Source organism: Lonchura striata, chromosome 3 (assembly GCF_046129695.1).
Source record: "Lonchura striata isolate bLonStr1 chromosome 3, bLonStr1.mat, whole genome shotgun sequence".
In the NCBI taxonomy this organism is placed as follows: Eukaryota; Metazoa; Chordata; class Aves; order Passeriformes; family Estrildidae; genus Lonchura; species Lonchura striata.
Genome location: NC_134605.1, coordinates 31,538,100 through 31,562,163, shown reverse-complemented (window position 1 = coordinate 31,562,163; position 24,064 = coordinate 31,538,100). Strand labels below are relative to the sequence as shown.

At 44.0% G+C, this 24,064-nt stretch overlaps 1 long non-coding RNA gene across 1 annotated transcript; it reads right to left on the bottom strand.

Annotated features, from left to right (window-relative positions):
* Positions 1-2,703: 2,703 nt before the first annotated feature.
* Positions 2,704-3,416, bottom strand: LOC144245993 (uncharacterized). The gene is made up of 2 exons (XR_013339589.1): positions 3,236-3,416; positions 2,704-2,877 (listed from the first exon to the last, which is right to left on the bottom strand). It is a non-coding gene; the product is annotated as an uncharacterized LOC144245993 (long non-coding RNA).
* Between the last annotated feature and the right edge of the window lie 20,648 nt (positions 3,417-24,064).

Sequence of the window (24,064 nt, the reverse complement as noted above, 5' to 3'; positions counted from 1 at the left end):
GTTATTAGTAGTTAATGGTGTATATGTAGCACTGAAAAGATCATTTGACAGCACATCAATCTTGCCAGATACATGAGTAAAAGGAAACTCAAAAACCCCACATTTGTGTGGGGTCTTTTTCGTCTGAAATTTGAAGAGGAAACAACCTACCAACTGCGAACTCTGCTGAACTAGATGGAAAGACTGCCATTGATTTCCATGGACTTTAGATCAACCAGAAGGAGGGAAAGCAAAACGCGTGCTAGGATATTTCCTTGGTTATTTGCCTGTCCTTTTAAAATCTATATGTGACATTTTAAAGTTCAGGTGTTAAAAAAGGAATGATAGCTTCATGAAGGGTTTGTCAGTGAACTGCAGAGTTTAGAAGGCTGTTAAAAATATGAATATAAATGTCTCTGTGCATATACACTACAGGGACAGAATTTAATTTAGCTGGAGCTGGTGGTACCTGACACTTTCTGCTATGAGAGCCTGTTTTCAGTTTTCTATAATTTTGCCAAGTTTTAACCATTCAGTGTCTACCTCACACTGAATATTTTGCATCTCTTGATTCCACCAGCAAGGTGATGAAAAGCTACCCAGTACTGCAGAATGGAGAAGGCAATCAGGGGATCTGGCCACAAGGGAGAGAGAGCAAGTGACAGCAGGAGAAGCATGCACATGGACAAAGGAGGGGACAAAGTGAAGTGGAAGGTAAATCAGATGGGGGCAGCCAGACATAAGAGAGAGTGATGGGATGGGGTTAAGGGCTAAGCCAGCAGGAGAGGCAGCCTGGCAGAGAAACACAGGAAAGGTTGAGGAATAAAAGACCCCCAAAGCAATCTGAGCAGTAAATCCTTGAATCATGCATTCATCTTCTTTGGGTTTTCATGTTTTTTTCTTTTTCCCCCAGGCTAAAGAAAATGATTTATGCAGCACCAAGCATAAGGGGGCCCCATTCTCCACTGGCTGGTAAGCATTGCTGTGAGGAACGCAACAGCAGCAACAGCAAAGGCAGGAGATGCCTGTTGTCATTTTGAAAGCCCTGAGAATGACTCACTGGTCAGACTGCTCCCAAGAAGAAGAGTTGCTTATTGCAACTGTTTGCTTTCTTTTCCTGTTGAGATTGCAGTTTTTATATTCATTTTCCAAGCACTAGGAAAGGCTACAGGACTACAGAAGTAGGCAGAAAAGCTGATAAAGAGAGAGCAAGGGCAGGGAGTTGTGAACAAAGGCATACAGTGAAGAGGGAGACAAAGCACAGATGAGGAATGAGAGCAAGTGAGGAGATGCAGAGAGGGGAAAAAACACCAGACAAAAAGCCATGTAACAAAATCTCTCAGCATTTCTAACTCTTCCCCAATGTATGTGTATGATCCTTGTGCGAACACTTATTCCCAGAGGAGCTTCATCTTTTGGGCACAGGTATGGATGCAGAGTCAGTAGGAAGTACATCTGGAGAAATAGATGATTAGACATCAGTATGACAAAGGATGTTCTCTGCTACACCACATCAGTAGAAATGCTTGAAGAAAGTCCAAGCTCCTGTGTTCTCTCTCACTTCTACATTTAAAGCTTGATGCCTGGAAAGGCAGCACACATTTCCTTGTCCTCTGACCCTGGGACCAGAAGCCAGCCCTACCTGAGGCACAATTAAAGCTTTCCATGTTCCCATGTTCCACTGGCACACTGCACACCATTTCTGTGGAGTTGTTTATATGAGGTCCTGCTAACATGCACTCTCATTCTTGAGCAGCCTGTACCTGTGTGTGTTCCTGATCCATAGATTAATGGTAAGATTATGCTTGTGGTAGCTGCCAGGTTGCACTGCTTCTGGGAGACGTGTGTAGGCAAGGAGGTGTACCCCTTGCTCCAACTGCATGTACCCATTGCAGGCATTTCTGTAAGGGAGGTTATTTTGGAAGTGCAAGGAATCCCAAGATTCCAGAACAAATGTCTCCAGGAGATGTTGCTCTTCCCACATCTCTTCCAAAGGGGAAAAAAGAAAAGGTAGAGGGAGACTTCCAGCCAGCTCCACTAGCTTTTGCAGATTAATTCTCTTAACAAATGAAGCCATCTCACAGCATCAATTTTGCACACAGGTTACACCAAGTTTTTGGGCATGTCTCTGTTCATAGCTGCTTGACAAGGAATTTGGGAAAAAAGAGAAACATGTGAAAATGCTATCCTAGACTTGCCAGTAAATGGGTTATTTGGAGTTTTGGCTAATCAGTTTCTGTGATGGATGTCACCCAGTCTTAATGGCATTGTCTCTCTGCATGCCGCTGTATAGAAAAAATATTGTTTTATTCTATTTTTTCCTGTTTCACACATATTCCCTAAACACTTGATGGGTCTTGAAGTGTGAGGGTTTTTCAAATGGCTGCAGAAGCCCTTCTGAGGCTAATTTATCCATGTGAATATTTACTTCCTATAAATGTCCCCATCCCTCTGATGGATGCAATCTGTGGCAGTCAGGCTGCTTGGCAGGACAGGACCCTTAAGTGATGACCAAGAGGAGAGGAGAACACAAGGATGCATGAGTGGAGTGGAGCAAGGGAGCCAAGCCAAGCATGATGATTGCTGTGGTTTAAACACCCCACAGCAGTGAAGAGGTTATTGCTTCTCCTGTTGTCTCAGTCTTCCTTTCACAGACAGTCTGGTGAACCACCACCACTACCACCAACACCTTGGGAAGTAAATAAGTCCCAAAACACCAGCAGAGGGAATCAGTAGTTTTTATTCATTAAAATAAGTGTTGCTTACAAAAAGAAAAAATAAAAAAGAAAAAAAAAGCAAAAAAAAAGCTGTAGTCACACAGCTGTAGTCTGGTCTCCCACGTTTCAGCTGTTCCCTCTGTCCACAGGCAGAAGTAATGCGTCACTTTCTGAATTGTTTCTTTAAAGTAAAAACAACCCAATCAGTTAATCAACAGCAGCAGCGCTGCCGCCTGGGAACGGTGGGCTCTGCTCCAGGCAGGAGGCACAGCACGGCCCCTAGGAACGGCCGCAGGTAGGAGCTACGAAGCTCAGGGCTGCTTGGAGCACGGCAGCCCCGCAGCGAGGGTCTGTTCTGCCCAGCCAGCTCCCGGCTGGAGCGGGGCTGCTGCGCTGCATTCGGGAGAGGCTCGGAGCCCGGCAGGTTCCAGCAGGCTGCGGAGCCCCGGCGCCACAGCCCGGCCACGGACAGGGCAGGAAAATGCTGCGTTTCCCGGCAAGACGCACAGGATTTCCTGCAGCGGGTCAAGAAAACATACATTCCCATTGTCCCCGCCATGTCACGGGGAGTCCTTGTGCTCCGCTGGGGACAATGTCAACTCCTACCCTGGCAACCGAGGAAAACAAGGACGGTTGTTGGGCACTTTACGCCAAGCTGCCGCCCGCCTCCCTCGGCAGCCGGGCCTGGCACGGGCAGGGACGGCAGCCTCATGGCCGCTAACGAGCCTCCCTCCTTGGCCGTTGGTTGGCCCCGGAGGTGGAAAATCTGTGGCAGCCCCAGGGAAAAAAGTCTCAACTTAAGACAAACAACTGTTTGTGGGGGAGGCGGCGAGGAGCAGACTGCATCCAGCCCTTCCGAGCGCCGTGCTGGTTCCTGCCCTCGGCCGGGAGCTCGGCTGGGCAGCCAGCGGGAGCCTGGGCAGCATTTCGGCCGGGGCTGTGCCCAGCTGTGTCCAGTCGGGCAGAATTGGCCCAGAGGCACAGGGCTGGCCTGTGTCGCACCCTGCAGCGTGCCCGGAGCAGCCTCAGCACCCACACCTCTACCACCCCGGTAAACTGCAGGGTGAGCTTCCTACTGCTCTTCCCTGGTGCTCAGTGTATTCAACGTTCCTGTTGCCTTTCGCCTACTCTAAAATCCTCTTATTGATTAAATATCAGCCACAGAGAGGAAACGGCAGTCTTACGTTCATGCAAAGCCCAGGACTCGGTCTTTCCACGGGAGCCGAATGTACAGAAACGCGACGTGCCATGCTGGGCGCCCGGGAAGTGGCACAGCCCTGGCCAGCACACGTGCCCCGGGCACTCTGAGTCCCAGCCCCATCCTGGCTGCCCCAGGGCTCCCTGAACAGAGGTCAGGGAAGGCTCAACTTTGATACTGTTGGGCTGGCACAGCTCCAGGATGAAAGGCACTATTTGCTTCCTATACTGCTTTTGTGAACCTGCATTTGCTTTTTGTAGTAACACCAAGCCAGCAAGTGCAGGATGAGACAGAGCGCCCTGGAAGGCAGTGGCAAGGATTGTAAGAAACTGAGCATTTTACAGGAACTCAAATTAAAGAAATTACCACTCTGACCCTTTAAAATAAGGTAATCTTAAAGTATACATGGAAAACATGTAAATCAGCTTAGGGTTAATAGCACACAACCCAATATGTAGGACTTTACCTCTCAGCTCAAGACAGTATTTCAGTTTCTGGCAAAACATAGATTTTCCCCCTCTTTCCAAAAAGTCATTCTGTCCTATGTTTCAGTGCTCCCTAGAATACCAGAACTGTTGACTAATACTAGTTATTTGCTTGGGTAAGGATTGTTAATAAACTTCAGCATAATGGAAGGGTGAAAATACTTAAAATAAAGCCCTAGATATAGAAGCACATACAAGCCAGGCTCCTAGGCTTCAGAAGTGTCCCTGCCACTAAACCAGGTACAGACCCAAAGTGCCATGAAATAGAGCAGTGTCCAGAGCTAGTGTTACTGTATGGCAAGATCCAACAGGGTATCACATCAAAGGCTGCCCTTTCAAAGAAGGAGAAAAAGACATATGTAAAGAGATTTTACTGTTAGAGTAAACCCCCCCCCACCCCCAACAGCTGAAAAGTGTTTGTCCAGGAAGGGGGAACATGTGTCTTTAAATTTATCATAGATAAATGGGCAGAGGGAATAGCAGCCAAGATTTCCTTGTCTGAAAGGCTGAAGCTAATACTGTCATCTGTGGTTAAGACCCATTTGTCAAACAGTATGCTGAGAATAAGGAAAATCAAGTCTGCCTTCCCTTTTTAATTTGACTTAATTAGCCATAATTACCCTTACTGAAATAAAGGTATTTTCAATTGCTGGACACATTTCTGTGTCCTTACTTTTACTAATGCAAATAACATAGCTCTGCATGCAGGGAAAGCAAAAGCCAGACAAATGTGCTGCAAAAACAAGATGCTCCACTACATTCACCTCCTTCCTTGGGAGAGGACAGAACAAACAACACGTGGCAGATGTTAGCCACACACTTCAGTGCCCTACTGGGAGGCATGCAAATACTATCGTGATACACAGGCTGGGAGAAGCTACATAGAAGAAAACAGGGCCCTTGTTGTATGTATGTCAGATTTGCCCCTCCATAGCTAGGAGGAGGCATGCACTCATAGCACGGCACAGAGTACATAATGCAATTATAATTGGGTGCAATATGTTCACAGTGCTTAAAAAAACACTGTCTTAAAAAACTGAGTGCCATGTTCAGATGGCTTAAATTCCCTAAGAGCCCCTGTGCCTACTGCTTCCTACTGGCTGCTTCTGGTCCTTCAGCGGTGCCCAGCCAAGAGGAAACTTCAGGGCACAGATGGAGTTCAGGCTAGACAGTCCATAACCTTCACTGGATCCTGCTGGCATCCTGTGGTGTGAAACCTGCATCCCAGAATTACTTGGAGCATTTGTCCTCCTGAACCCGATGAGCACACTTGCTTAAAATAGACACTTGCAAAGGTGTGGCGGGGCCAGCCTTAAGGCTCGCAGAATTTCTGAGGGGGACTGTGAGCCTCAGAATATCCTTGTAATTAATCTGTAATGTTAAACTTTAAATAACTGTCTTCCTCTTTCATTCCTTTCTACCTCAGCTAAGAAATGCAACACGCACTGTGTAAAGGGACTGTCACCAGCTGTTAATAAGAAAGCAGCTTTATCTTCTCTCCGCTTCTCTTGTTCACACGTAGACAGTGTTGGAAATCAGTGAAAACGGGTGTAGCCCCTCTGCTACTGCCACCACCACCTCCCACAAAGAGAGCAAGTGAGAAAGGGAAGAGGAAAGGTTGAAGAAATGGGCTGACCTACTTAGGTACTGCGAAGGACGAGCATGCAGGCTCTGAGTGCTGGGATGGCTGTGTGCATTTGTTCTGGGCACCTACTGTTACTCTGGCATTCCTCCAAACAAATGGCTTTACACCCAATTCCAAAACAGCTCCTTCCTCCTCCTCTTCAAAATATGCCCTCCCCACCGTGCATGCTCTCCCTGTGATCCTTGCCGCCTTGGTTTTAAAACGGCCGCTTCCCTGAGCAGGCAGCCAGCCCCTGTCTTCTCACCCACCTGTTAATACCTGGCCTCCTGTTTGTCACATGGCAGCTCTGGGCGCTGGACCAGGAACCCCCCCTTTCTCCTGTGCCGCAGCCACTGCTTCCGGCATGGGCCACCTGTCCCTCCTGTCTCAGCTGAGAAAGGACAAGACCTAACTGCAGGGTAGGTGGTTGTCAGTGAGCAGCTCCGGCTTGTGAGGAGTGGTATCCAGAAGCAGGAAGGAGAGAGGAGGCAGGTCTCCTTGCTCTTGGGAGCCCTGACTCAGACCCCTTCCCGTGTGTTGCATGCCGCCCCCTCTGCTCCTCTGGCTCTGAGCCCCTGAGTGGCATCACTCGAACCCTGTGAGTTAGCCAGCCTGAAAATTATACCCGCTGGGATCTGGCCAGTTTGCAAAGCCTAATATCAGTGATTGCAAGGTGGGATCAACACATTCAGGCAACACAAAGATTGCATTATAAACCCTTTTGGATTTAGATGGCAAATGATCCTTTTGCTCTTCAGACAGTATTTCTGGCAATTCAGAGCAGTCACAATTGCTTGTCAGAACAACCAAAAGTGCTTCCCTGGCAGCACAGCATATCTTACTGAGAGACTGGAAGAACCTTCTTTGGTTTCTATATAAAACACACTTATGACTCATACAGGACTCAGAAATTGTCTTAGTTAGAGATAAATGGAAAGATACACTGCAGATCTGGAGAATGATGCTTGAGTCACAAAGCTAGAACTGTGATCAGAAGGCAGAATTCTCCAAAGTCTGGGGTCTCAGGGAGACAAAAAGGGGCTTGTTTGCATTTACACGCAAGCATTGCATTTGGCATTTCTTCTTTCTTTTTTTTCCTTCCCACTTTCTGACTGAATATCTTCTGGAGTATTAGAGGTCTTGCAATTCCTTTTGTCTACTCCTGGTACCACCCTGTCTTCCTTCACACCAGTGATGTCTCAGAAGCAATTAAAAACAGTTCTACTGAGTTCCATAATGCCACATCAGCTTCAGTCCTTTACCAAAGAGTACTTAATGACATTATACAAACCACAGTGAAAGATCATTACTAGAGTGACAAAATCAACACTGAGAAACTAGAAAAAGCCACTACTAAGCTGGCTTGTGGAGTTGCAGTTCGGCCCCTCTGTGCTTACACATGTTGCAGTCTTCAATTACATGAGCCTAATCCTGCACCGTTTGTCCCACAGAACCGCTACCTCATGCAGCTCATGGAGCAGGCGGTGCTCAATTAACAAGCAGCTATTTATACTGGGTCTGTGCTCAGTACAAGACCCTATGCCTTTTTCACTGAACACTGCTCAGACTCCAGTGAGATGGAACAATACACTTTCCTGAAGGCTCTGCTGTCCTGTGAAAGCAGACTGAGAGAATTGGGTCTGCTCAGCCTGGAGAAGAGAATGTCTGGCAGACCTAATAACATCCTTCGAGTACCTACAAGAAAGTTGGAGAGGAACTTTTTTACAAGAGCATGTAGTGATAGGACGAAGGAGAATGGCGTTAAATTGAAAGAGAGTAGGTTTTGATCAGATATTGGGAAGAAAATCTTTACTCTGGGGGTGATGAGGCACTGAAACCAGTTGCCCAGAGAGGTTGTGGATGCCCCATCCTGGAAGTGTTCCAGGTCAGGTTGGACAGGTCTTTGAACAATGTGGTCCCATGAAAGGTGTCCCTGGACACCTGGAATGAGGGATCTTTAAGGTCCATTCCAACCCAAACCATTCTGTGATTCTAGTGTACTTACCAGTGCTGTGTCAGTGGGTTTCATTTCAATTGCACCTTTTGGAGATGAGAAGGTGGAATTATTCCCATTTATAGATGGTGGATTATACAGGGGGATTAGAGGGTTCCAGTTCTTCAAGGTGACCCCTGTGGGGTTCCTGGGCTTTCTGTGCTTCACACACAGGCTCCCACCTGCCTGTGAAAGCTTGGTACTTCTACAAAAAGACTGTAGTAGGCACTTTTATCATCTATTCACTGTGGAAAATTTGCTTTCAATGATTTGCCTTATATAATGTAGGATGTTCTGGAGCTTTCTGGGATTTCCTTCATATAGAAATATTTGCCAAAAATAGTAGCGACAAAGAAATTCTCTCAGCAAAACCTTTACAATTCTTGCATGATAGTTTCCAGAACAGCTGATTTTAAAATATTAATCTCTTTAGGAGTCATTTAATATACCCTTCAGTTATTTGTACATTGAAAAGAACTTTCATATCTTCATTTGATACTGATATGTTGCTGTACTCTTTCCCAAGTAGAATGAAAATATTAATTGTTTCTGCATTATTAACAGGGTTGGCATCCCCCCTCTTCCCCAATTAGCTAATGCTAATTTCTTTAGCTTCTACTATATTAAATAAAATTTTCTTGACCTCAGTCTGCTGTTCCCCTTGCTCTTTGAATCTAATTTGTTTTTTTTAAAAAATTGTTAGGTTATAATGCTGCCTACTTGTTCTCTCTTGCCCTTCCATTTGCATTTTTTCCCCTAAGAGAAGACTCCTCTCTGCCTTGCAAACAAAGTGAGTTGTCAGGCAAATCTGCCTTCTTTTTCTTAATTGTGAATGCTTGACCACTTGACCATATAATGACCTCTGTATTCTTACACACTCTTCTTGGTATCTTTGCAAATTTTTACTCCTAGCTTTCCTCACGTTTCTTATCACCCTGAGGTATTAGCCGTTCTCAAATGTCAAGTACATGTACTACTGGAGATACTGTCTTGGTATAGTGAGTGCATTCAGGTCATGAAAAACATCCTTAAGCAACTGCCAACTTCCAGTCCATCTATCTGCACACACCATAAGGAAGTACAAACTGGAATTCCCTAATGCTGGCTGCCATGTCTCTCACGTCAAGAAAACCTCATTGACAGTGCTCTCCTGAGAACACAGTTCTCCAAAATGGAAATCCATTGGGATCCTCCATAACAATACACTTCTTTTCAGATGCTGTCACTAAGTGCCCTTTGCTGCTTGTTGGTTGGTCTGCACATTGCTCTTCATGCTTTGGCCTGTTCGGTCTCCTGCCCTCAAAATTATTTATGCCTCAGCCTCTCTACTCCCTCCTTGTGCCTTCTAGGCTTTAAGTTTATTTAGCTCCTTACCTCACTAGATCCAGTCTCTCCCTAACAGCTTGCTCTGTGTTTTATGGTCTACACCTTTTTTCTTATACTGTCCAACAGGCCTAGTTAAGCATTCCTGAGCTTTCTGTCCAATTCTGGTGCTCCTATCCACCTCCACTTTGGCACTTTCAGTTCTTGTTCCCAGGCTATCCTCTGTAATCACTTTACTAAATTTGTCTTCCTTCCCTTGTTGTGTTCTCCACTTCCTTTAGTCTCACCATTTCCTAAGACCCAGCCTTCCTTGTGCCTCAGCAACACAGGTGATCCCATTGGCTGTCCACAGTTTGTCTCTAGTGCTGGCTCACTTCAGTACTCTGTTCCTTCCTGCCCCTGGCTCCTGTTCCCAGCCTACTTGTGCAGCTAATTCCAACTCTAGTGGTTTCTGCTCTTCTGACTCTTTAGGTCAACAGATCCCTTGTTTCAGTTTTTCCATCCCTTTTGCCATCTTCATTCCAGGTGCTGTGATTGAGGCAATAAGTTAACTAAGCAGAGTACTCAAGGCTTTGTCATTTGCAGTCCCAATTTCCCAGTTAATTGCATCAGAGACCTTGGCAGAGCCTCTGCCCCCCGCTCTGGAAGCCAGTAGAGAGGTAATCTGATGAATACTCATCCACCTACAAGAAGTGGGACATATTTGCCAGTCCACCAGCTTAAGCTGTTATATGGATAAAGTTCTGTACACTACAGACATGACCCCTCTTCTCAGTGCTGGCTCTAACTCAGCCTAGAAGGGTTATTATGGGAGAAAACGGCTTCTATTCCTGTACTCCTGGCCTCAGACATGCTCTGCTCTTTCATGGAGAGGAACATGTTCAGCCTCTATTGTCTCTTGCAGATAATGATGAGATGGAACATGCACCATGACAGTGGCATTCTTGGGGTCTTTATCTGTTTAACATTTAGTGAGTATCCACTGAGCAGCTATCAATTGAGATTTTTGGTTTTCTCTCAAAACCATGTGTTGGCCAAATTAGGTGGATTTTTCAGAAATGTGATACAAGGCATATCCTGAAGTCAAGGCCAAACCCCTGCCAGATTCCAAGCCCTGCTTCAAAGCATGGGAATGATGCAATGGTTCCAAGAAAAAGTTGCCAGAACATTTAAATTTAGGCAAAACAACATATTTTCCCAAACCTTGTTCTTGGAAAAGCCAAAGCTGACAGATCAGAAATTTTCCCCAAAAAATAAATTAATCAACCTGAACAGTATGGCAAATTCAACTTCAAATCATTAATGTTTGGCACAGCTGTAAGATGCCAAACCCATGATTTTGTAATGCAAAGAAGTGAGGAGTTTTTATAATAAAAAGCAGGCCAAAATAACTTGTAATCATTATCACATCCTTAATTTTTAGTATGCTTCTGTCTTCCCCTGTTGTTTACAAGTTAAAGCAGATTTTCATGCATCCTAAAAGATCTTTTAAGGTCAACACTTCACGTTAAAATATGCAAAAAAAATTAATTTGGAAACGGCTTATGCTTTCAAAAACAAAAATCAAAATTACAAAACAAGAAATAAGACTGGGATTTTGCTGATTTTGTATTCCACAAACACACCTTACAAATGTCAGATTTTTTAGCTGTACAATCAATAAGTGAGGTGTAGAAAATCACTAAATATTTTTCACCCTGGTCTGAGTAAACATACAAAAAAATGACTTGTTTTCTTGGAGATGCATGAGAATGTCTATTTGGCTCCAAAATTATTTGCCACATCCACACCAGCTAAAACTGTAAACATCTGAATATGAAAAAGTTCAATGGGAACCAGTTTTGTGCAGACAACTGAGGGCCCGTTATCACTCAAAAGTCAGTAACTGAAAGTGTCCAGTTGCTAAAATTTGAAGTATCACTGATGACAGCATTACAGCCGTATGGCAGTATCTTTCCTTTTCTGATACACTGTGTTATTGCTTGGTGCCTTGCTGCAGATATTGTTTAGCCTAAACTTCATTGACTTGAAAGTGCCTTTTTCTGTGCAGAGAATTGAATTTTAATTTCTGATTTACCAGCTGCAGTCTTTTTCCTCTTGTCTCAGCTACCTTGTTTCCTCAATACAAAGTATGAATTCAGATGTCTTTTAGGAGTTGTTTCCGCTGGTTTCCCCAAGACAGCAGAACCACTTATTTCCCTTCACAAGACATCTGAGTTCTGTTTATTAATGGAACTTACTAAAACCATTATTAAATGGCTTTATAATCAACATGAAATAATGTAGAAGTCATCTGTGGAAAATTGCAAAGTGTGGAAACGATATCATCATATATTAGCAATGCTCAAAAATAAAAGAAATAGCTCCACAGGGCTTTTCCAATATTTGTGGAGTGGCACATCTCCAAAGCACACTCGGAGAGAATGGGGTGCTTTTGGAAAGCTTATTTGCACGTACTCAGGCATGCAAGTGCACACACAAACATGGACTGCAGGCACAAAACTATTCTATTTTGCCGGCTAGAAAGAAGTCAAGTGTTGGAGGACACTAGTGATGCCTGCTGCCAGGCTGAATAGGGTTTCTCTGTTTTTCTGTTCTGGGGGTGCAACAAAATCGGGAAGAGCAGTCCCCAGCAGGGCAAGAATGGGCAGGACTGGAATCCCCCATGGAGGAAAATGCACAGGAAGGTGCCAGCAATGCACTGAGAGTTTTGCTGGCCTCCAGGAGGGCTGGCATGAACTTATGCCCCAGGTCAAAACTGGCTGGGGAGAACTTTAATCAAAGGCTAATATTCACAAAAATTAAGAAAGCTGGGTATAATACCTAGCAGAGTCATCCCTACACTTTGAAACACAGTGCTTACTGATAACAATCTCCATACATAAACCTGGTGTGCCCTGCTTGCCTCTTGTTAAGTATATTAGACCTTCATGAGGAAGGTTGCTGTTGTAACCGGCTTAGTTACTCATTTGCTCTCTGTCCCCCTTGGCATGAGTGATGAGCATGCTGAGGCTCTGAAATGGGTAGACAAAAGATGACAGCACTTCCTGAGATTCATATGGCACATAAATATTTATCATTTGATTTATGCTGTGTTGATGCTATTCATCAATTGCCTTATTAAGACCTAGAAACTTTGAGAGAACTTTGTAGATGGGAGAAAGTCATCCCTCTGATGCTAGAAATATGGAAGAGTCGAAGGTCTACATGTTGTGGGAAGAGGGAACTGCTCTGTTGTGTCTGATCACTGTGGAAACTGCTGCTCTGCTTTTGGGTTCATAGCCTGAGGGAACAGCAAGGATCTGCTCCTTTCAATAGGCAGATAGAGCTGTATTAAACCCCTCCACATAAAACTGGGTAGATCAGGAGTTGCGCTTCGTTTTCCTCCCCCGTCCCCAATTTAGAGATAGCATAGCTGTGAGGACATTGATGTGCCAGTGAAGGCAAGAGTGAGCTCAGTTGTGCATCATTTGCCAAATGCATGAGAGTGTGTGTGTGCATGGGGCTGAGTCAGGACAAGGGCATCTTCTGGCAGGTCCTGGGGGAGCAGAGAGACCAGCAAGACTGCAGCCCCAGAAACTTTGTGCTGGTTCTGTAGTCAGTAGCCACTGCACCAGTCATCTTTGCATATTTTAAAAATGACAGGCAGTTTGGGCATCTGCTTACATCAATATTCTGTAAATACAAGGATAAATTGGTAGCCCAAAACAGTGAGAAAGCTTTGCATAGGTTCTGTTTTGAATGCTATTTATTACACAGCATGATATACACAGCACTCTTATTCATGTCAGTGGGAGTTTTATGCAAACATGGGAAGCAGAATGTGGCTCAAAATTGTAACTTGATTTGCTGTAGACAGGCCTTTCTGCATGCAAAGCTGTGAAGGCAAGTTCTTCTCTTCACACAAAAAAGGTGCAAACCCAGTGCAATACAGAGTTTGTGGTAAAGTGCAGAAAGGTCCTGCTGCCTGGTGTGGTTTTACATCAAGTCTTCCATCATCAGGAATGAAGAGAAAACGAGAAGGGAGCAGTCCTGGGAAATATGCATAGATAAAATGTTTCCCTGAAGCATTTGGTTATATTCAAATTTGCAACTGCTTGTTTTTAAGAAATAAGTGTACTTCTAGAGATGGGACATTATTATGGGGAGCTGGTAAAGTCTCTGTAGATAAAAATGTACTTAGATTGCTGGAAAAAAAGCAATTTCTATCATCGTAGCATCATCTAACCTTAAATGACTGACCTTAATAGTCATAGATTTATGAATTTATAGATTTACTCTTTTGATAGGTATTTTGCTTTATTTTTAGAAAATGTGTTGAAAAGACCTGCTTTCCCAACAACAGACAGGTTTAAAGAGTAAAGATACTTTTTTCTGATACTTATCTATGTTTTTCTTGCCCTAAGAGTGCTCTTATTTATAGTGCTCTTATTTAATAAGTGCTCTTATTTATAGTGGTCTTAGCACTGTGACTTTTGTGTGATGCTCTAGTAACACTGAAATTTTAAATTTCAGGGAATTGTATATCTTAAGTATGCCTTAAAGTCACCAAATTTCATTGCATATTGAAACAAGTGGCCACAGGCTTTGTGTAATTTGGAGTTCACAGATGAAGAAACACCACCCATGGGAAAATCCAGATGCTTTGACAATAGAGCATTATTACCATGTAGCATTTACAGCACTGATAAAGATCTGCCACTGAAGGCTTGGACATATTTATCATGCAGAACTTCTCTGATTGTTACTGCCACAAATAAACTCCTGCAGAGCACATAAGCTTTTCACAGAACAGACTTTTTCCCCCTTATTTTTTTGCTTAGAATAAAGATGATCTCCCTTCACAAGCAAGATTTACCCAAGACCATTTTGAAGAAAATGTAGCGGAAGGAATCCCTAAAAAATTGTATATCAAAAGCTTAATTAACACACTTAGGCTGTAAATGCAGAGATGTACTACAAGGAAAAAATAGTCTCCTATGTTGAGTCTATTTCATATTCAGTTTGGAAATTCTAAACTAAGACAAAGTTTTCAAGATATTTCAAAATATACTTGAAAGATTCAGTCTTAGAGCTCTGTGAACTTTAGTTCTGACCACTACTGATGGCATAGTGCCCTTCGTATCACTACAGAGGACAGTGTACCCTTCATATCTATTGCTGAGGACATTACCTAGTCAAGGTGTCACAGCACATTATGACTGAGAAAACCCTTCTAAACACAGCAAACTTCCTCCTATAGTTGCTAACATTCCATGTGTTTCATACATGGGCCCACTGGCTGGACAGCAGCTTGGAAGGAAAGTACCTGGGGCACCTGGTGGATTCCTGGTTCAACAGTAGCAGGTCCCTGCGGCGGAGGTGGATGGCAATATCCTGGGCTGCACTGGGAGGAGCATTGCCATAAGACTGGGGGAAGTGATCCTTCCTCTCTTCAGTGCTGCTGAGACCACAGCTGGAGTTGTGTGTCCAGGTCTGGGCTTCCCAGTGTAATGGAAAGATGGAGTTAGCAAAGATGATGAAGCCAAGGGCCATAAAGGTGATTAAGGGTCTGGAGAAAAAGCTGTGACAGTTCAGTCCGGAGAAGAGAAAGCTCAGAGGGAGTTCTCATCAATATATACAAATATGTGAGAGGAGGGTGTAAAGAAGATGAAGCCAGGCTATTTCCAGTGGTGTCTAGTTGCAAGACCATGAGCAATGGGCACAAGCTGGAGCACAAGCTGGAGATTTTGTCCAAACATCAGGAAACACTTCTTTACTGTGCAATTGACTGAGCAGTGGCACAGGTTCCCCAGAGAGGTAGTAGAATCTCCATCCTTGGAGATACTCAAAATCCAACTGGATGTGGTCCTGGGAAACTAGCTCTAGATGACCCTGCTTAAAAAGGAGGATTGGATAAGATGATCTCCAGAGGTTCTTTCAACCTCACCCATATGGTGATTCTGTGATACTATTAAACATGTTAGGCAGGAAATCTTGCCTGCTGACTAGAGGTGTCTTTTCCACATATTCCTTCTTCAGGTCTCTCCAGAAACATCCGGGCAACCAAAAGCAACTTCTCTGTCAATCAAAGCAGTCTAGCATTTGTAAACCTCCAAAACAATTAGAAAGATTTTGGGCTTTCATACTGTAGAGAATGTATGTGCAGGCTACAAGGACACCTATCGTAACACCCTTGATGGAATCAGCTTTGATCACAGAGATGCCTTTTATTATAGTAGAATATAGGGGGAAAGTTAGTGTGTGTAGGCTCATCCATTTTTAAAAATGTCTGCTGCTTGCTTTTTTAAAACCTTTACTTTCCATTTCAGAATCTCGACTTGAAAAAAAGTCCTAATTTAAAATGTCAGGATGTTTTTTTTCCTGTATTTGATTTGGTTTTGCTAATTTGTCTTCATTTTCTGACCAGAAATAACTAATTTAACTAGTACTGCTATTTATTTTAGTAACTGATTTAGAACTGGTACAACCTGGTGGGGCTGCTTGTGCCAACGGCATGATGGTTATGTCTGCACCAGAAAACCTGGCATCATTGCTTGTCCTGAGGAGTAAGGAATACAGTTTGGAAATCATAGCTTTTCTAACCCCCACTCACAAATCCAGCCTCATGCACATGTTAAATCCTATCCATTTGAAATATGACCTGGATGTGTGCCAGTCCTGTCCCTGCAGCACCATGTGTGCCAGCAGTTCTGACCTGCAGAAGAATTTGCTGGGGAAGCATTGAGTGGCTGCTGAGAAGAGAGAAATGGAGAAGCCAGGATGAGACGAGCATCCCAAGGATGGAAAGAAGGGTCATGAGCAGAGTACTGTGAAGAGGGGAAGCTCCCTCTGTGATCCAGCCAAGATTTCACCTTTGTGTGCATGTGTCCTGTAAGTGATATTTAGTGCACGTAGCATTCCTCATTCAAATCCCTCACTGAGGCAAGTCAGTGCCAAAAAGACCGCCCCCCCACCCCCCAGGAGACTTCAGTCCTTCCTCACATCATATATTAGCACCTCAGATCTCCTGCATTACTGCTCAGATTAAATGTGCATTTAAAAAGAAAGGAGGAAAAAAAACCCCACACATTGCAATCTTCCTGTGAAAAAGAATTACAAACATGAGGATAACACCCCAGTCCCAGCTGTTGGGAAACAGTCTCTGTTTGGGGGGGGTTGCTAGCTCGTCCTCTCTGTGGTGGCCAAGCCACCTCAGTGCACAGGCAGTGTACTGTGTGGAGCCCACAGAGGAGCACGTCCCTTCTCCTGGGGTCATCACTACCATAAACGTCTCATTAAATAACTGCAGCAGTGGAGAGACATGGAGTGCTTGGTGACCCTCATAATTTCTCATTTCCTCCCTCAGATGAAGTGGTCGGCAAGTTGTGCTTATGGTAGTAGTCTGAAAAATGTAGGAGCTCTTGGATGATCTCTGCAAGATGTGCTTTCACTTATCCATGTGCATCTCTTTGTTTCTGAATTTAAAATGTGGTACATCTGAGTGAAGAAAACTAGGTTTATATGCAGGCTGCCTCTTTTCCAGCTCAGAAGTAAAAGATGTCAAAATATGCTTTTTGAACAAACCTGCTTAGAGGCAGAAGGCTTTCTCTATTGATCAGAAAAACTCAGAGTGACCAAACTGAAGTGAAAATCCCAGAATGGTGTGGAGGAGGGTATAATTATTTTTTGCAGATGGCTTGTCTGAGCAGCATTTGGCTTTGGTTCCTGCACTAATGCAGCATGTTCTTGCTGCTGGTAAATCCAGTCTACTAGAGATGTGGGTGTTACAAGATGTTCCTAAAGGCTCCCCAAGATCATTGCACCCCTGCCTCACTAGTTGCCTTCGGTCCTTTCTCCATCTTCAAATCTGCAAGTGTCAAAGTTGACAGAAAACTTCAAAGGGGGAATTGAAGAAAATCTGAAAGCTTTTCTGTGGGAATGCTGAGCAGGAATCCCAGAAGTTTACAAAAGAGTCTTTAGTCTGAGCACCTGTGTCACTTAGGTACCACTGAAAGTTTTATCTGCAGCTTTCTTGATCAAGGGATGGTCCCTGGCAATGCAGTTGATAGCTGATTTTTTTTTTTTTTTTTTTTTTTTAAGGCATATTTGTGCCTTCCTCTCTTGAGGATTTCCCACTTCAAATATCTAGTGGTGTGTGTAGCCCAGGATATGTGAACAGAAAGAATTCTGCATATGTTGTGGCTTTGTTGAGTGGCAGTGCAATCCAGGTGATGTAAGAGTGCCTCTGATTTCCAGCTCTGGTACTTCTTTCTTGGAGAAACCACTAACCTTCACAGACCCATGATTTTTTGGTCTGCACACTGACAATGGTGGTATGTGCTTGCGGTCCTCTGTAAAGGGACCCCAGCAGAGTTGGGGGAAGTTTCAAAATCAGCAAACTTTTTCATCATCTTGGAGCTGCACAAAGAGGAGCAGAAAGTTTGTGGGTGCTGAAAAGGCTCAGTATGTCTGTCACAGCTTGCTTTTCTCCCCATATAGCAGCTATAGAGTACTGGAAGCTCAAATGACTCAGAAAGGGAAGGGGAACCTGTGAAGTCAATGCTACCAAACCCAGCAACTAAGTGGTGAGGGAGAGACTTCCTCACTTTTGTGTCTGTGAGTAGGACAAAACATTCCTGGTGCCAGCCTGGAGCCAAGTAAACCACAGCAAGCTGTTCTGTGGGCAGTGCCAGCGATGAGTGAGCTGAAGTACTGCAGCCAGGTAGACAGCCACGCATGCTTCTCCTCAGACCCAGACTGCTCATTTGGTTGCTGTCTAGATGGCACTGCCCTGGAACCTCCTACCTTGTACCTTCTGCCTTTCTTGCACACATTTACTTGTGGGCTTCCCCATTGCACGGGACTGCAGTGCTGCTCACTCCTTGCTTGTTGCCCATGTAGGCAGCCAGTCTTCATTTGCCCCTGAGGACACCAACTCAAGCATCAACTGGAGGAAGGAACTCGACATGAGGAGAGAAAATGAGCAGTTTCTCCAGACGCCCCTTAAAGACAGTTTCAGCAATTTTTATGTGCTGCCTGATGAAATGCAATTTAGCTGTTAGGTTGGCAAGGGAAACTTTTATGGATTGTTCACGCCCTTTGGGCACGACCCTGGCCCCGTGTCTAAGCTCTCGCACATGTGGGAAGCAGAAGTGCTATAGCAGGCGGCACAGTCACACATGCTGAAGTGAGATGAGAACCAGACTCACCTTTTTAGTAGCCTCTAAATGCCGCTGTATCCAAATAAACCCTTTCATTGGATGGGTGTGCAGAACAAATCCGGGTGGCGAGCACACAAGATTGACTCGTAAGGCAGAGGTCGAGCCATCACAGAGAAGAAATTATGTATTGGTATAGGCATCAGGCACCCCAAATATCCACTGGCAACATTCTCTGGAAAATGTGAGCCCTAAAATTCCAGGTCAGTGTCTTGTGGAAGGGATTGCTGCCCCCCCCCCCCCCCCCCCCGCCCCCACTCGCCCCCAGCTCAGCAGTTTCCATTACATTTTTTGAATTATTAAAAGATCAAATGTTGGAATGCTGGATAGCCTGAATTCATTTGTCAGATCACGAAGTACTCATAACATTTCTCAGCCTTAATAACACATCTGCTCTTAAAATGTGGTCTCTTGATAATAGCTGCCTGAAAGTGTCTGAATTTAGGGATTATTTGAGACAACAGATTTCCTTCTATTTGGAATTGAATGAGGCATCTGCTCCCTCACCATCAGCTTTGTGGGATATTCTCAAGGCAATCATAAAAGGGCAGATCATTTTGTACATTATGAGAAGGAAAAAAGACCTCTGTTGGCAATTACAAGACTTGGAAGGGTGAATTAGAGACCTGCAAAGGTACCACTTCATTCTACAAATTCTAGCTACACCATCCATTCTCTCCTCTGTCTAGGGTGGGACACAGATTTATCTGATGAGTAGAGAGGGAGGGGGCAATTTTCCCATCAAAGGCAATGCTGGCAAAAAGGAAAGAGAAAGAAAATTAATCAGAAAAGAATATGCACACTCCATCTTGGATAACTGACCGAACAACATATTAGAGAGATTAGGACTCAGGATGGAGAGCAAGGCATGGATCCCTTGGAGGATTAAAGGAAATTTTGCCAATATTTATGCCAGTTTGGTACATCGGAAAACCAGGACAAAAAAAAAATGAATGCTTACATATTATTTAACACATATGCATCATCAGAATCTTCTCCCACATATAAGCAGAAGATGATTAATAAAGAAGTAAAAACAAAAGCAACTGGAGCAGAGAGAAGGTGCTGCTTTGCACTTTGCAGGTATATAATTCATTTCTGGATGTAACACATGACAGGCAGTGCCCAGATGATGCCACTTGCTATGGTAGGACAGGATCAGGATACATGCTCTGGACCACCTGTCCTGGCCAGCGCACAGGTGAAGGCAGACTCATAAACACATGCATAAATACACACAATTGCATACATGTAGAACTGCATGTATCTTTATATAGCATATGCATATACTCACATACATGCACACATCTATACATATAGATGTATAGATAAGTATATTTAGCTTTTTTCAAGTGACGCAAACTGCTGCAGCTGGAAATAACACTGTCTGCTCATGAAAAGACAGGCATGTACTTAGGCTTATATATGTGGTAGAAAATGTGTTCGAGGGATGTGGGCTGCCTCAAAGCCTTTGTCAGAGGAGAGGTGAGCAAACTGTGAGACACCTTGGATGCATTTGCATCTGGGAATAATGATTTACTGTAAGACTTATCCCAACATGAAATACCTGGAGGAGGACCTCCTGCTGCAAGATGGGATTCCAGCAGGTGGGAATGTGTGCCCTATGGCCTCACTGTGCTGCACAGGAGTCCCCCGTGTGTGGTGGGGAAGACTTTTCTGGTTGGTAGGAGATGAACTGCCCTGTTTGACCTGAGATGGGCAGAAGAAGGCACCTGACACTGGATACTGGCATGCAGACATATTTATGAAAATATGTAGCCTGAGTTTTGATAGGCAACTGAACCTTAATGGAGTTGTTAATTATTTTGTGTTTTCCAATACTTGTTTAGAGCCCAAAGACTGACTTGTGAATTTTCTGAAAATTACGACCTTTCATTTTGAATGACTGAAACCATAGGAAAGAAGTCTAGGACCTCACAGCTCTTCAACTGTGCTTCAACTCTGCACCAGTGCCATAGGCATTGCAACTGCCTCTGTAAAATGGTATGAGGCAGAGGATGGATTGTGCTTTGCCACCACAGAGAGTGTTTGGTACTTCACACAATGCAAGGTGGGTAGGAGCCTCCCAGAGAGGGAGCGGCAGTGGCTGAGCTTTCTGCCCTGGGCAAGGGGCGTTGCTGTTGGATCAGGGCAGCTATTTGGCTCACAGCTGACTCGGGGAGAAGGAGGAAATGCAAATGCTCTGCCTAACACATTATGTACCCAGGTCAGTGAGCATCGCGTACCGTGCTCTATGGCTGCGCTGCAAAGTGGAGTCCACTCTTGTTCTCAGCCCCAGAGACTTGCTCTTTAGCGAATGCTAAGGGGGCTTATGCTGAGAAGGTCTGTGGCGCAATCCCCGGCCTTGGCGGGGATGCTTGGCACCACCCGGAGCCGCTCCGAGCGCTCCGCAGCTGCAGGCGGGAGCCCGGACAGGGGGCCGGTGATGGATCCCGGTGCAGGGCTCCCACCGGAGCTGGGCTTTCACGCACTAATCCTCGGGGTGAGGGCAGCTCTCTAGTTACAGGGTTTTCATTCGGGGATGGCTTGGTTTCAAAGGCAGCTTTTTAGCACTTTGATCGAGGCTCACATCAATTCTTCATGTTTTATATTAGATATTGCAATTTATATTATGAGAGGTGTTTGAAGTTTCTGATTTTCCCCTCGGCTACCTTTAAATCTAATTTCTAACACCTTAGCCACTCTAATGAAGTTCTCAGTAGTTTACATTGTTATTAAACCTCTGTTTGGAGAACGTAGCTTTAATCCTCATTATATACCAAATATGGGTATCGAATATTCATTGTGTAATTGCAATTAAAAAATACAACCCCCAAAGGATCTTTTATATTAATTTAAATTATCCTGCACTTACATTATGGTTTGAAATAACCTATACTGCTACAATGTCTTCATTGAAGACATTTTAATGTCTGTAGTTATACTTAGAACTCCTCCTTTTTTCAGTTAAATCCTGTTCTTTGACACTGTAGTCATGTAGATATAGATTTACAGCAGTATTATATTTGAGCCTTTTTTTTCTCCCTCTTTGTATTTTAAAGAAACAGTTGAAATCACTAATTTTGCATTCAGTGTTAGCAAAAGTAGAGTAATTAATCCAGGCATTTTTCATGCATTTGACAAAGCTTCATGTCACATGAGCTGTTTTCTCCTTATAAGCAGAGACAGATTCTTTACTCCTTGCAAGTATCAAGAAAGTCAAGATAAATCCCCAAATAACACATTGAAGGACTTTAAAATGCAAAATTTACCTTTTACAATTTAAACATGAAAAAAAAAACAATTTATAATCTTCTGCAAACCAATTTATAATCTTCTGCATATAGAGAGCATGGTTTGGGAGACATTTGCATTGGATTTCAGTAAACTGCTAGTAATTTACAAGATTATTCTTTTAAGCTAATGTCTGTAGATAATAATACCAATTTATCTTTAATCTATATCTCTTGATTCTTACATTGAACATCCTTTACAAGAACAAAAAGGGCTTTTGAAGTCATTAGATGACAAATGTTATATTTACAGATTATGATCTCTGGGTTTGAAAGCTGCATGGAGAAAGATGCAGGTAAAGCCAAGCTTACTGCTATGTTGCAGCTCAGTTACAAATAAGGGACTCTAGCTGTGGCCTCTGGTAGTCACTACTTGGAGCAGACACAGCAAGACCCATCACTGGCTTGCAGTCTGCATAGGTATGATTGAATATTTCTATTTAAACATTGCAGAAGAAAGCCTAAAAGGTCACATTTCTGCCTGCCACACAGCCCTTTTTGTTTTTACAGCCATAGTAAGTATTAAATGGAGAAGTTCTCAGGCTAAAATAGAATTAACATTAAAGCAAATTCTGAAATCCAGAGAAATTTGGTGGAAATCTGTATATTTCTGATGGCTACCCTCACTTTTTTTTGAACTGACAAACTCAAATGGGAGGGCCAGGGGCAAGTTTCATACTTGCTTCCCTGTTTTAAGCATGATCCCCAAATGTGAGGGATGGGAAAGGGGATAGGAATGGGAAGCTCTGGCACAGTGGAGGAACTGGTGCATGCTTCATTCTTTCTGTGTACCAGCCTGTAGTCACTCAGGAAAGGAAGGTGTCCCAGCAGTGCCTCCAGAGATCACAGGCACTCAGGATGATTAGAAGTTGTGAGCTAATGGCTTTTGGAGGCTGAGTACTCTTCCCGAGAATATATAACAGGGGGTTCTTTGGAGTGGCAGCTGCTACCAAAACCATGGTGGGAGTATTTGAACAACAGTGGAAGAGACTTTCTTCTGTTGCAATTGAAGGAAGAGAAGGAAGGAAAGTTAAAAGGAGTTCTGACATGAAAGCCATGTCCATGGCTCCTTGTTGTCTATAAAGACTGATGGCAGCAGTCCAGCTAAAAAGGAGTTTCAAGCCTCTTGTGATCCTCTGAACTTTCTGGACATCATCTGTATTAGAATTCAGCCCTCCTAGTCTTGTGGTTGAACCTGTCACGGCACATGGACAGCAGGGACTCCACTCCAGTGCTTCATGTCCAGGAAGTCTTATTGCCCTTCCTGTTTCATCTCCTGTCTTTCTACTGTGTGCAGCCTGTGCATCACCTGTCCTAAACACACAGCTTGATTTCCCCAGTCACCCACATGGCAGCTGGAGCCAGGAGACTTTTCCTTTTCCTGGAATCTTGGTAAGCAAAGCCAGGTGGTGCAGGGGAGTGAAACCCAGCTGTTGCAGGTAGGGTGGGGACTATCAAGCTCCCCACGTGTGTGGTGATTCTCATCAAGATTACCAGGTAGGAAAGACATCAGTTCAAGAGCTGGATGCTCTTGACCCATTCCATTGCTGCCAGAGGATTTGAGGCAGCTTGCAGGTACAAGTAGCCCCTCTAACTGAGGAAGGGGAGGAGGTTGTTGGCCTCTCTACTCTTCTCGTGTGGCTCAAGACTGTAAGTGGCAATTCACACATCACTGTGATTGTCTGCAATGGGATGAGTCAAAGCTCTTAATAAGACGAGACTTCACCTTGCCTGTGTCTCCCTGTCCTTCCACAGCCCTGACTGAAGATGGAACCATGGTGGTTCCGGTGACAATGACCCCATATGACTAGCAATTTAATGTTAAGGTTGTCCTTGGGTGTCCTCTTGGGAAGACTCTTGCCAGGCTGATTTCTGTGGGCTCCCTATCTGCAGGAATTACTCAATGGAGGTTAAGCAGAGCTGGGTTTATGGCAACAGTCCTGGGTAGCATTTTTCCAGGGAGCTCATGGGTGTGTGAATGTTTTTTAATTGCCAAACTTGGCATCACTTCCTCAGGGGCTGGGTCTCAGCTTTTAAGTAATGAACACTGCAGGTTCACTGTCCAAAATTGTACCCACATTTCTTTTACCTGCAGTTATCTTATCTCCATACCCATCACTGATTTCATGCATAGACAAGCATTGTTAGTACTGTAAGAATTAATGACATACTGTTTGAAAAAAAATTTGACATTTGCATTTCAAAACTCTTACCAATTCTAAACATTTATTCTACAAAACTTGGAAAGATTG